Raw genomic sequence first — 12,761 nt, forward strand, 5'->3', positions numbered from 1 at the left:
ACAGACTCCCCAGGCTGGGAGGACCCCCATGGTCACTTCCAATAGTCCTCTGGCTCCATGAAGGACCATCCTTGAAATTGACTAGGAGAAGGTTCTGCTCTCATGCTAATAAGTTAGAGTTAGGCTCCCATGGTGGGGGGGGTGTGGCCTGTTTGTACACAACCAGCAGGACTCTCGCTGCTATGGGCTGAGGGTGCACAGACTCTCTGCTCTCACCATCTTCACCCGCACTGGGCTGGAGCTCTCTAACCTAACCACCACCACCTCCTCATCCCTCTGCAGGGACGTACAGGCACTTCCCTCTGCCCTGCTCCCACTGTAAACCCGCAATGCCAGGCAGATGGCAGAGGCTTGATCAATACTTGCTAGGCTCAATCAGCCCATACACTGACTAGCCTGCTCAGTGTCAAGGCCTCTCATGGCACTTACCAGCATGCCCGCCTCCTCTGAACTCCCCGTGCTTGGCCAGCACTTACTGCTTCTAAGTTTTGTCCCACCATCAAGCTTCCAAGAGCTTTGCCACCAGCAGGGCACAGAAGAAGCTCCAGAGTCCCCCTAAAACCCACCCAATTTCAAACAAGAGAGGCCTCCATCTGGGTGTCCCTTTTGGAAGACATGTGACTTCTCACCTTTCTTGCCTGGCTCCAGGCAGGGGATACCTGGGGACACCTTCACACACTACCTCTCCCACCCAACTCTGCCCAGGTCCACTCCCGAGAGAGATGTGCATATCCGAGACACCTGCCTGCTCTTGTCCTCTCTGACTGTCAGGTAACCCTTGACTTTGCCATCACAGGGTGTCCAACCCAGGGGGATTCTGGCTGCCATGTTTTCTTGCTGCTGTTAAAATTCACGGCAGGACGTGTGAGTCACATGACCAGGGAGGGGAACAGCGGAAAGGAGTCTGCTATGGTTTGGCTGTGTCCCCATCCAAATCTCATCTTGAAATTGTAGCTCCCATAATCCCCATGTGTTGTGGAAGGGACCTGGTGAGAGATAACTGAAAACATGCAGTTTCCCCCAAACTGTTCTCATAGTAGTGAATAAGTCTCTCAAGATCTGATTGCTTTATAAGGGGTTTCACATTTTGCTTGGCTCTCATTCTCTTCTCTTGTCTGCCGCCATGTGAGACGTGACTTTTGCCCTCTGCTATGATTGTGAGACCTCCCCAGCCACATGGAACAATGAGTCCATTAAACCTCGTTTTGTGTATAAATTACCCAGCCTCTGGTGTGTCTTTATCATAGTGGGAAAATGGACTAATACAGAGCCCTTACCTCCTACTCAGTCAGGGCACGGCCCCAGTGTCTGCTTTCCCTGACTATGAGTCACTGCAGGGAAATGTGCATCCCAGAGGGCTCAACAGGAAACCAGAGAGATGAAGATAGAAGCAGGAGGAGCTTCCAATTTGACTCCCAGTCCTAACCCCTCCCTGGCTGAGATACCCTGAAAAAACACACTCCCCTGTCTCATTTTCTCTGTCTGCAACAGGGGAGCACAGAGAAGTTTTCAGATGGCTAAAGTGTGGCTGGCTCATGCTGTCTTCTGTCCCCAGATTGACCCCAATTGGCTTATCATCTGTGGGGAGGTCTGTGTATTGGGTTTTTTCCCTCCTAATAGGAATGCTCGCCCAACAGGACTATCTGGCCTTGAACTGTTCCTCCTGAGCCCTTTTTGGCAGTGCCACATGACAGGTGCAGACCATTTTTCCCCATGGAGCATGTGCTCCGTGAGACCCCCAGTGCATTCACGGCTCTGTTCATAGGACCTGGAAGAATGCCTCGTGCACACTGGGTGCTCAATACATATTTGCTAAAGGAATAGGTGGGGCTCCCTGATGGAGCAGTCACCGTCCTTGGGGTGGCTGGGGGCTGTCCTGATCACCCACCTCAAGCTCAACTACAGAGAAAACCAAACCATCCCCAGGGAACTCAGGCCTCAAGGGGTTTCCAGTGGGGGGATCAGAGGTCTACACAGAAAGCTAGAGAACAGGTTTCAGAGAGAAGTGACTCAGTGGCAGTGCACAACTCTCCAGAAACACGAAGCAAGGTGTCAGGGAGGACATGGAAAGGGACCGGACGCGGAGGAAGGGCAGGTTGTGTTCAGGCGACGCATTTGTGGGTGGTGTCCAGGTGCCAGGCTGCATGTGTCCTGTGGCTGCCACAACACACCACCACGAACTTGGTGGCTTGCAGCGACAGAAAGGCGCTGCCTCAGTCTGGAGGCCAGAAGTCCAAAGGCAAGCTGTCATCCAAGTCGGTGTTTTCTGGAGGGTCTGGGGGACCACATGCTTCCTGTTCCTCTTTTTGCTTCTGGAGCTTTCTGGCAGCCGTGGTCTCCTTGGCTTGTAGGGCATCACTCCAGCCTTGGCCTCTGTTGTCACAATGGCCTTCTCCCTGTGTGTCTCCGGGTCCCTGTGTCTTTACGTGGCCTTCTTATAGGACATGGGTCATCAGATTTAGGGCCCACCCCAACTGGTACAACCTCATTCTAACTTGACTATATCTGCAAATCAAGTCACTGTAAGATCTGACCATGCCGTGGACAGCATGGTGATCCCTGTGAGCCGCACGTACACCTCTGGAGGACCTTCCAGAATTAGAAAACCTGAAGTGGCTGTAAGATCATAGAAAGAGGAAGAAATGATCCACCCCTGCGGTGCCTACTTAACTCTGAGACATTCTCTATTGTTTCTAATTCCGGCCTCAACTGACAAGGCCATTGGACTTTGTAACTGACCTTGGCCAATCTTGTGACGCCACACTCCACAACCCCCTCCCGCTTGCAAGAAAACCGCCCTAAACTGTAACTTTTCACTGCCCACCTCAAACCTATAAAACCAACTCCTAACCCACTGCCCTTTGCTGACGCCATTTTCGGCCTCTGCCCACCTGCACCCAGGTGGATAAACAGCCATGCTGCTCACACAAAGCCTGTTTGGGGGGTCTCTTTGTCCAGCGCGTGCATTTTAACGGTCACTGTCACAGGTACCAGGAATTAGGATGCCAACAGGTCTTTTGAGGGGAACACAGTTCAAGCCACAACATAGTCACAGCAGGTGGAAGGGACAGCATGGGCAAAGGATCCTGAGGCTGGGAATGTTCCCAGGCATTGGAGAGCATAAGTCTGCTGTGACTGGGGCACAGGGAGCTGGGAGGCAAGAATGAGCAGGGACGGATAAATGGGGGAGATTGTAGAGAACCCTGAGTTCTCAGCTAACGGGGCTGAACTTTTTCAGTAGGTAAGGAGGAGCCATGAAAGCATTTTGTGTACTTGTTTGTTTGTTTTGAAACAAAGTCTGGCTCTGTCGCCCAGGCTAGAGTGCAGTGATGCAATCTTGGCTTACTGTGACCTCCGCCTCCTGGGTTCAAGTGATTCTCCTGCCTTAGCCTCCTAGGTAGCTGGGATTACGGGCGCCCGCCACTATGCCCAGCTAATTCTTGCATTTTTAGTAGAGACGGGGTTTTCACCATGTTTATCAGGCTGGTCTCAAACTCCAGACCTCAAGTGATCCGCCTGCCTCAGCTTCCCAAAGTGCTGAGATTACAGGCATGAGCCACCGCGCCCAGCCCACTAAAGGGTTTTGGGTGAGGGTTGGTGAGAGGTGTGTGTGGAAGGAAGGTCACTCCAACGCAGGTAATGAAGAGTGCGCTTCGGAGGGGGCCGCGTGACCCCGGGAGACCCATTGGGAAGCTGTCGAGGCAGCACAGACAGCAGGGTGGGAGTGGTGGGAGGGAAGGAGGCCAAACACAGGAGAAACAGAAACAAATGTAGTTTCGTTTGGGGAAACGGGGAGGAAATTGCATGAGGAAAATAGACCCTCAAGAGAATGGGCTGATACTCAACCTGATAGAATGCTGGTATTTACATTTTAGATTTTTTTTTGAGATGGAGTCTCACTCTGTCACCCAGGCTGGAGTGCAGTGGTGAGATCTCAGCTCACTGAAACCTCCACCTCCCCTCAAACGATTCTTGTGACTCAGCCTCCCGAGTAGCTGGGATTACAGGCATGCACCACCATCCCTGGCTAATTTTTGCATTTTTAGTAGAGACAGGGTCTCACCATGTTGGCCAGGCTGATCTCAAACTCCTGGCCTCAGGTGATCCACCCACCTCCCAGAAGTACTGTCTTCCCAAAGTGCTGGGATTATGGGCATGAGCCAGTGCGCTCGGCCACGTTTCAGACCTGGATTCCCATGTTTGTTCAGCTCCGAGGTTTATACCTTCGAGAAGGTCCAGGCAGAGTGCAGCCCAGGTCACCCCAGGGTCATGATGGCTTTCAACGTGGTTGCTGGTGGCTGTGGTAGAAGAAGGAGAGCCCTGAGCGGATAGGACTCCAAATCCTCATGTCTCTAACGGCACCAGCTCCCATCATGGCAGAGTTGGGGTGGTGAGGGGGGCCGTAGGGCCCAGGAGCCCCACTTTGGGGTAGCAGTCTCCAGGTTGAGTAGTCAAGGCCTGATGATCCAGGGGACCCTGCCAACTTTGGGGGCTCAGTAAGAGGCCAGCCCTGGCCACTCGGGGTAGAGGGGAGAGGCCATTCCTGGGTACACGGCTTGCTCTTGGTAACTGAGCCACACAGTCCGTAGCCATGCATCTGCCATGCCTGTGGTGGCTGCCAGCTGAGCCTCACACACATGCCCCAGAGGCAGGGGCTGGAAACTGGGGGCATCCTGTCCACTCCCAGCCACCCTGGTTCTCCTTCTCCATGTTCCCCCACCTTCCCCATGCAACTGAACGGGCCTCATGGTTGCACCCTCATGCTGGCCTTTCTCTCCAGGAAAGGGGGAAATGACCACTGGTTGAACTTAATTCCCTGCACAGAAAGTTGGGCTGATTGATTCATTGTTCTCAGAACAGACTGTGGACATGGGGCCTGAGGGAAAGTGAGAGGCAGAGAGACACAGCAGTGGAGGGAGTGACTCACCGCCCCCACCCCTGTGTCCACAGGCAGCGGCTGGGCGCTCTTGCCTGATTTGAAATGTGCGCCCAGCCCTGTAGATGCTCCTCTGTGGCCCGTAACTCTACCCACTTATTCACTAGTGAAATAACCTCAACTAAAGCACCCACGATGTGCCGGGCACTGGTCCAGGGACCAGGGACATAGCAGTGAACAAGACAGGCAGGTGTCCCCTGTGCAGCTGTCACTGGATGGGAGTTGTCGGAGCCAAGTCTACAGAGGAATGAACATGAACACCGTCAGTGAGACCTCAGGAAACAGTATGAGGAAAGCCGAGCAGGGTGGCACATTAGAGAGGGACTGGTGAGCAGGTTTAGGGGTGCTTCCGATTTGGGTAATCAGAGCAGGACTCTCTTAAGAGATGACCTTTGAGAGGTGGTCTAAATGAGACCTAGGCCCCCACTCCATACAGATCTGGCGCACAGGGAATAGCTAGTGCCAAGACCCCAAGACAGGAAGAAGCATGGCAGGACTGAGGCGCAGAAGGAAGAGCTGCTAGAGCAAGGGAATTGGGGAGAACAGGAGGAGACGACGAGGTCAGAGGTCAGAGGTCAGAGAGGGAGCGCGGAGGCCTTCTGGCCGTGAAAAGATTTTGGATTTTGTTTTAAAAACAATAAGAAGCCAGGTTTTACTCAGGAGGCTTGTTCAATCTGAATTATCTTTTCAGTAAGCTAACTCTGGAGGCTGAACGGACTATGAACATGGAGGGGGTGCTGGGGGTTTGTATGGGGGTGCAGAATCAAAACAGAGAAGCCCTTTAGGAGGCTGGTGGAGGCTGGTGAGCGGGGTGAGCAGTGGTGGGACCTGGGGGTGGCATGGTTGAATTGATGTGATAAGTGGCCAGGTCTGGAGTGTATTTCAGAGGTAAGGTTAACAGAACTTGCTGATGGATTAGATTTGGGGCATGGGTGTATGGTGGGTTAAATAGCGTCCACCCCCCCACCCAATCTCACCTCTATCCAGAACCTCAAAACAAGGCCTTTTTAGGAAAAAGGTCTTTACAGATGTAATTAGGTCAGAATATGGCCTTCTTTGGAATAAGGCATGTAGTGGGTTAAATAGCATTCTCCTCCCCTCCCCTCTACCCCCACTGCTAAAATTTACATCTACCAGGAACCTCAAAACAAGACCTTCATTGGAATAGAGTCCTTGCAGATGTATTAAGATAAGGTCATAATGGATTACGGTGGGGCCAAGATGCCACCTCAGCTCCCGGCACACCTTCAGAATTCCAGACAGAAAAAGGCAGGAAGGGACAAGAGGCAGGTCAGCCCCCTTTGCTCTTTTTCACGTTTTTTTTTTTTTTCTTTGAGACAGGGTCTCGTTCTGTCGCCCAGGCTGGAGTGCACTGGCGCCATCACAGCTCACTGCAGCCTCAACCTCCCAGGCCCAGGTGATCCTCCCACCTCAACGTTCTGAGTAGCTAGGACTACAGGCGTGTGCTAGCACACCCGGCTAATTTTTGTATTTTTAAAATAGAGACCGGGTTTCACCATGTTGCCCAGGCTGGTTTTGAACCCCTGGGCTCAAGCAACCGTCTTGACTGGCCTTCCAAATTGCTGGGATTATAGATTTGAGCCACCTCACCTAGGCTTTCTTTTTTTTTTTTTTTTTTTTTTTGGAACGGAGTTTCGTTCTTGTTACCCAGGCTGCAGTACAATGGCGCCATCTCGGCTCACCGCAACCTCCGCCTCCTGGGTTCAGGCAATTCTCCTGCCTCAGCCTCCTAAGTAGCTGGGATTACAGGCACGTGCCACCATGCCCAGCTAATTTTTTGTAGTTTTAGTAGAGACGGGGTTTCACCGCGTTGACCAGGATGGTCTCGATCTCTTGACCTTGTGATCCACCCGCCTCGGCCTCCCAAAGTGCTGGGATTACAGGCGTGAGCCACCGCGCCCGGCTCATTTTTTTTAAATGAGGAGGGTGAAGTCCTCCCAGGAGCCCCCAGCACCCTCCCTGTTATGTCTCATTGGCCGGAGCTCTGCCATGTGGCCACACCCACCTGCACTACGCAAGAGGCTAAGAAAGTGAGGCTGCTGCCTCTGCAGCCGTGAGAGCAGGTGTGGGAGGGGAAATGATGGGAATGAAGGTTGGGCCATCTGCCCTATAGTCTGCCACAAGCACAATTATGGCCGGGAGTCTTCTCCCTGGATGTGTTGGCTTCTTTTCAAAATTCCTCCTCCCTCAAATTATCCCACAACAAACATGTAAGGAAGAAAGACCATTCATTCTCATTTGACAGGTGAAGAAACTGAGACCCGAGGCTCAGGAAGGACGGCCCACAGTCACAGAGAGTCCATGATGAGGCCAGTCCTGCCCACAAAACGCCCAATAAAATATATAATCCTCCAAGACAGATCATTGTTTGCTGTTGTTGTTTTGAGACAGAGTCTTGCTCTGTCGCCAGGCTGGAGTCCAGTGGCACAATCTCGGCTGACTGTAACCACCACCTCCTGGGTTCAAGCGATTCCCCTGCCTCAGCCTCCTGTAGCTGGGGAGATAGGCTCACACCGCCATGCCCAGCTAATTTTTTCTATTTTAGTAGAGCTGGGGTTTTACCATGTCGGCCAGGATGTTCTTGATCACCTGACCTCGTGATCTGCCCGCCTCTATCTCCCAAAGTGCTGGGATTAATTACAGGCATGAGCTAGATCATCGTTTCTAATATACAACCTCCCATGGGGCATGTATGACAGCGGGCGGGCTCCTCCCAGCTTTGAGAGACCAACGACAGGGAACTGAGGGCAGCAGTCCTGCTCCATTCCACAGAGGCATTTAGTGCAGGCATTTGCTGCCGCTTGATAGGCTAAGTGCTTAATTGAATTAGTGCAAATTCCTGCTGTCTCTCTGAGTTTGAGTTGTCTATGTAACAGGCTGACTTGGCAGGTCAGAGAGGCGAAGGCAGGAGCGGCAGCAGTGAAGACACACAGAACCTCTGTCTGTGCTGCCGGAAACCTTTGCTCAGTAGGTCCTCGTGAGTGCTCTTGGCCTGGGTGCAGGGCCGGGTGCAGAGGGCGTGGTGGGTGCCTGGTGAGGCCCATACCACTGCCCAGCTATTCTAGACCACTCTCACACGATCCTTTTTGGGCTGTGAGATCAGGGCAATGCCACATGTTTGGCCTGGCAAAGTCAAGCAAGGAGTGCCAAGGCACTATGCCAGTGGGTGAGAGGAATTGGCTCCATTAGGGAGATGTGGAGGCCTGCATGGGTGCAGCCGCCAGGCGGGAAGAAGCTTCTCTCATGGCCCTGGCCAGCCTTTAGCCCAGCCTGGCCAGCATAACTTCTCTGCATAAGGACAAGAAAGGATTCAGAAGACAAAGGGGACTCAAGATTTATTATGTAAGTATCAGTAGAGAGCTTGCTGCCTTGCCCTTGGACCTACTAAGAAGAGAAAGTGGCTTTTCTATTCATGGAATTACACAAAGATTGGCTGGTTTACACCCTGGTCAAAGCATGCTAACCTTGACTTTGGGAAGGAGTTCATGTAAAAGATTACTGGAGGTGAACTTGGCTGGGACATTGTCATTTGTTAATCCATTCTTTTTTTTTTTTTTTTGAGATGGAATCTTGCTCTGTTGCCCAGGCTGGAGTGCAATGGCGCAATCTTGGCTCACTGCAATCTCCACCTTCCAGGTTCAAGCAATTCTCCTGCCTCAGCCTCCTGAGTAGCTGGGATTACAGGTGTGCACCACCACACCCAGCTAAATTTTTTTTGTACTTTTAGTAGAGACAGGGTTTCACTCTGTTAGCCAGGCTGGTCTCGAACTCCTGACCTCAGGTAATCCACCAGCCTCAGCCTCCCAGGGTGCTGGGATTACCAGCATGAGCCACCACACCCGGCCTTGTTAACCAATTTTTATTTCCTGGGCTCACAGTGGAACCATGTTTTCCACCCTCCTTCAGAGTTAATTGCATGCACAGGGGTTCATGCAATTAAATTCTGATCAGTGGAATAATGTGTTAACCACTGAGATATGAAGTTGTTTATTCTAGCAGTAAGACCATCTGAGTTAGTAACAGTGACATTTGGGAGTTCCAACTGGGAGGCACCCAACTCCACAAACTCCATCATTTTTTGAAAGGCACTAGGGTGTAGAGGCTTTGGAGTAAGGTGTGGCTGGATTCGTGTCTTTGTTTTGCCAGATAACCGCTGTGTGACTGCAGGCAAGTTACTTAACCCCTCTGAACCCATTTCTCCATTTGTAAAAAGAGAATAATCTAACACTTGCAAGGGCGTTGTAAAAATGCAGTTAGGTAATGCATATAAAGTGCTTACATGGAGCCTGGCACAGAGATGAGCCTAGTTGCTGTTATTTTATTGAATTGAAAATAGTTTAAAACTTTTATCTGTCTGTTTAAAATTGTATGATTTGTTTCATAAATAGCATGAATGGAAACTGAGAAAAAAGCAAGCAATCGCTCAGCTTCCGTAAAACCCTGGGCTAGGTCACCAGACTGGAAGTTCAAAATCAGTTGATTTAGAAGCAGCTTATCCTGAGTTATTCAGAGAGGCAGAGCAGGGAGCTTGGCTCTGTAGCTGGATTGAGGGTGGCCTGGTCCTGGCCATCTCTACACTGTGGGTGGTAGAGTTGCTGGAGGTCACGACGGGTGGCCAAGGCCATCAAGACGGGTCTTGATGGACAGGAAAGAGTCTGCTCTTTCCTGACTTCTGACTTTCTGACTTCACAGCAGCTGAGTTTTCTAGTCCTGTGACTGTGCTGTCACTGTGTGTCATTTGAGCCATTCTGATGGGCATGTGGTGATATCTCTGCGGTTTCGATTTACATTTCCCAGATGGCTAATGATGATGGGCATCTTTTCATGTGCGTATTTTCCATCTCCATATCCTCTTCTCTGAAACATCGTTTACCCATTTTCTATTGAATTGTTTGGGGGTTTTTTACCTGTTAATTATTTTTTCTTATATTTTTAGTAGACACGGGGTTTCTCCATGTTGGTCAAGCTGGTCTTGAACTCCCAACCTCAGGTGATCTGCCTGCCTCGGCCTCCCAAAGTGCTGGAGTTACAGGTGTGAGCCACCGTGCCCGGCCTTACCTGTTGAATTTCAAGTGTTCTTTCTATATTCTAGATAGTAGTCCTCTGTTGAACACGTGGCTTGCAAGCACTGTCTCCCAGTTTGCAGCTTGTCTTTTCACCATTTTCACGGGGTCTGTCACAGTTTTCATTGTGATGAGCTTCACTTTATCAGTATTTCTTTTTATGGATGGCGCTTTTGGAGCTCCTCCACCCACAACACAAGCCCCCTCACATTTGTCCACGAAACCCTGCTGGGTTGCCCCTCTGTGCCCTGCCCCACATCCCCAGCTGGACAATAGTCCCCAGTTTCCTCTCGAAGGCCTACTCCTACTGAACGCTAAGAAGAACGTCTAAGTGGTCAACTCAGTCCCAGGTAGCCTCAGCCCGGACCCCAAACCCACTAGTAGCTAACTGTGCCAGAAGCTGGGGTTCCAGAAGAGGCTTTCCATCACCGGGGGACTCCCAGCTGCATGTGTTCTGCAGGGAATGCCAAAGGCCTGTTGGGTTTGGAGTCTGGGGACTCTCAACAATGGCTTCTGTCTAAAGAGCCTGATTCCTCACTGTGATCCTGGAATCCCAGACCTGCTGCTCCCTACACAGTCACCAGAGGAGCCCTAAGTGAAGGGCAAGCTGAAGGGCATTTCAAGCACTTACGTATTGCTCTGTCTGCTGGGACTTTGGATTTGGGGACTTATGCTGCATTGTAGAGACTTTTTTTTAAATTTTTTTTTTTTTTTTTTTTTTGAGAGATGGGGTCTTTCTATGTCACTCAGGCTGGAATGCAGTGGCACAATCTCAGCTCACTGCAACCTCCGCCTCCCAGATTCAAGCGATTCTCCTGCCTCAGTCTCCTGAGTAGCTGGGACTACAGGCATGTGCCATCATGCCCTGCTAATTTTTGTGTTTTTGGTTTTGCCATGTTGGCCAGGCTGGTCTTGAACCCCTGACCTCAGGTGATCCATCTGCCTTGGCCTCCCAAATTGCTGGGATTATAGGCATGAGCCATTGCGCCTGGCCAAAAAAACTCTTAATTAGTCATCCCTGCCGCTGCTCCCCCTGGTGCTGGTAAGATTGGTCCGGGAGCAAGAATAGCTCATTCTAGCTGCTCTGAGGCATAACACAGGCAGCTTGGCCCTTCCCCATCCCGGTGAAGTTTAATTAGTTTCTACTCACAAACAATTAATGTCTAATTATTCATTAACCCCTGCTGGTTATTTTATTCCTGAGCCCAAATCCTCTCCATTCTGGGGCAGTAATTTGGGTATGACTTCATTTATTAGGCCCCTGGTTGACTTTGAATGTCTGGCAACGTTCTTGGCTAACCCAAGGAGACCTTTCCCAACACAAAGACTCCAGGTTCATCCATGCCTATTCTGGGCGATAATTGGTGAAAATTTATCCTGAATTTAGCCAGTGAGGCCAGCACCTTCCACCAAAAGGCCGGGAGAAGATTAGATTTGGGGGGTTGGTTGCTGCAGGGAAGACCTGGGCAGGCCCTAACTCCGGATTAAACCCAAGTCAGGACTGGGACGGCCTCAAAACACTCTGCCCAGGCCTTGCTGTTCAGCAGAGAAACAGAGTCTGAAATGGCAGGGATCAGGTGCCTGCCAAAGCTCAGGAGCAAGGCTCTTAGATTTTGAGAATCTAAACATAATCTCTTAAGTGATAAGACTCAACTTGAAAAAAAAAAAAAGACTGTCCAGAAAAGTGCATATATGTGTTGACACTCAAAACCCTGCATAAATGCTAGGACTCAGGCTCCCCGGAGGCGTCTCTGCAATCTAAGTTATGAAATCATACACTTTACAAATAAAAAGTTGTTTTAACTTTGGAATAATAAAAACCACCATAAATAAATAATATTAAAAGATAAATTAAAAAGTAGGAAACACATATGGAACATAGACAATGGTTAATATCCCTAATGAATAGGAGTTTCTAAAAATTAGAGGACAGACAATCCCACTTAAAAATGGGCAAAATGACCTTAAACATATAAAAACTGACTCCAACTTCTAACAAGAGACATGCTCACTGAAACTACTCTGAAATACTATTTTTCACCTAGAAAAACATCGGCCAAAATCTAAAGTTTTGACATCACATGCTTTTGAACAGGCTATGGTATCTTTACATGTGGCTGGTAAGAATGAAAAATGTCACAGCCCCGTGAAAGACAATATCCAGGAAAACTGCATGTGCGTTATCTTTTGTCCCAAGAATTCCATTTTTAGGAATCCATCCCAAAGGTACATCGACTGACAAAGATACAAAAAGTCACATGGGCTGGGCACAGTGGCTCATGCCTGCAATCCTAGCACTTTGAGAGTCCAAGGTGGGTAGATCTCCTGAGGTCAGGAGTTCATGACCAACCTGGACAACATGGTGAAACCCCATCTCTACTAAAAATACAAAAATTAGCCAGGTATGGTGGCGGGTGTCTGTAATTCCAGTTACTCTGGAGGCTGAGGCAGGAGAATCGCTTGAACCTTGGAGGCAGAGGTTGCAGTGAGCCAAGATCGCACCACTGCACTCCAGCCTGGGTGACAGAGTGAGACTCTGTCTCACAACACAACACAACAAAACAAACAAACAAAAAGACACATGTATAAAACTATCCATTGCAGGATAATTTGTAATAGGGAAGGACGGGCATCAATTCAGGTATTCATCAATAAGGGACTAGTTGAATGCACATCTACAAACTGGAGCATTATGTAGCTGTAACTAGGAGTCAGGACCACCTTAATTTACTGCTAATGAG

Source organism: Sapajus apella, unplaced genomic scaffold (genome assembly GCF_009761245.1).
Source record: "Sapajus apella isolate SASKATOON/1434 unplaced genomic scaffold, GSC_monkey_1.0 scaffold31, whole genome shotgun sequence".
In the NCBI taxonomy this organism is placed as follows: domain Eukaryota; kingdom Metazoa; phylum Chordata; class Mammalia; order Primates; family Cebidae; genus Sapajus; species Sapajus apella.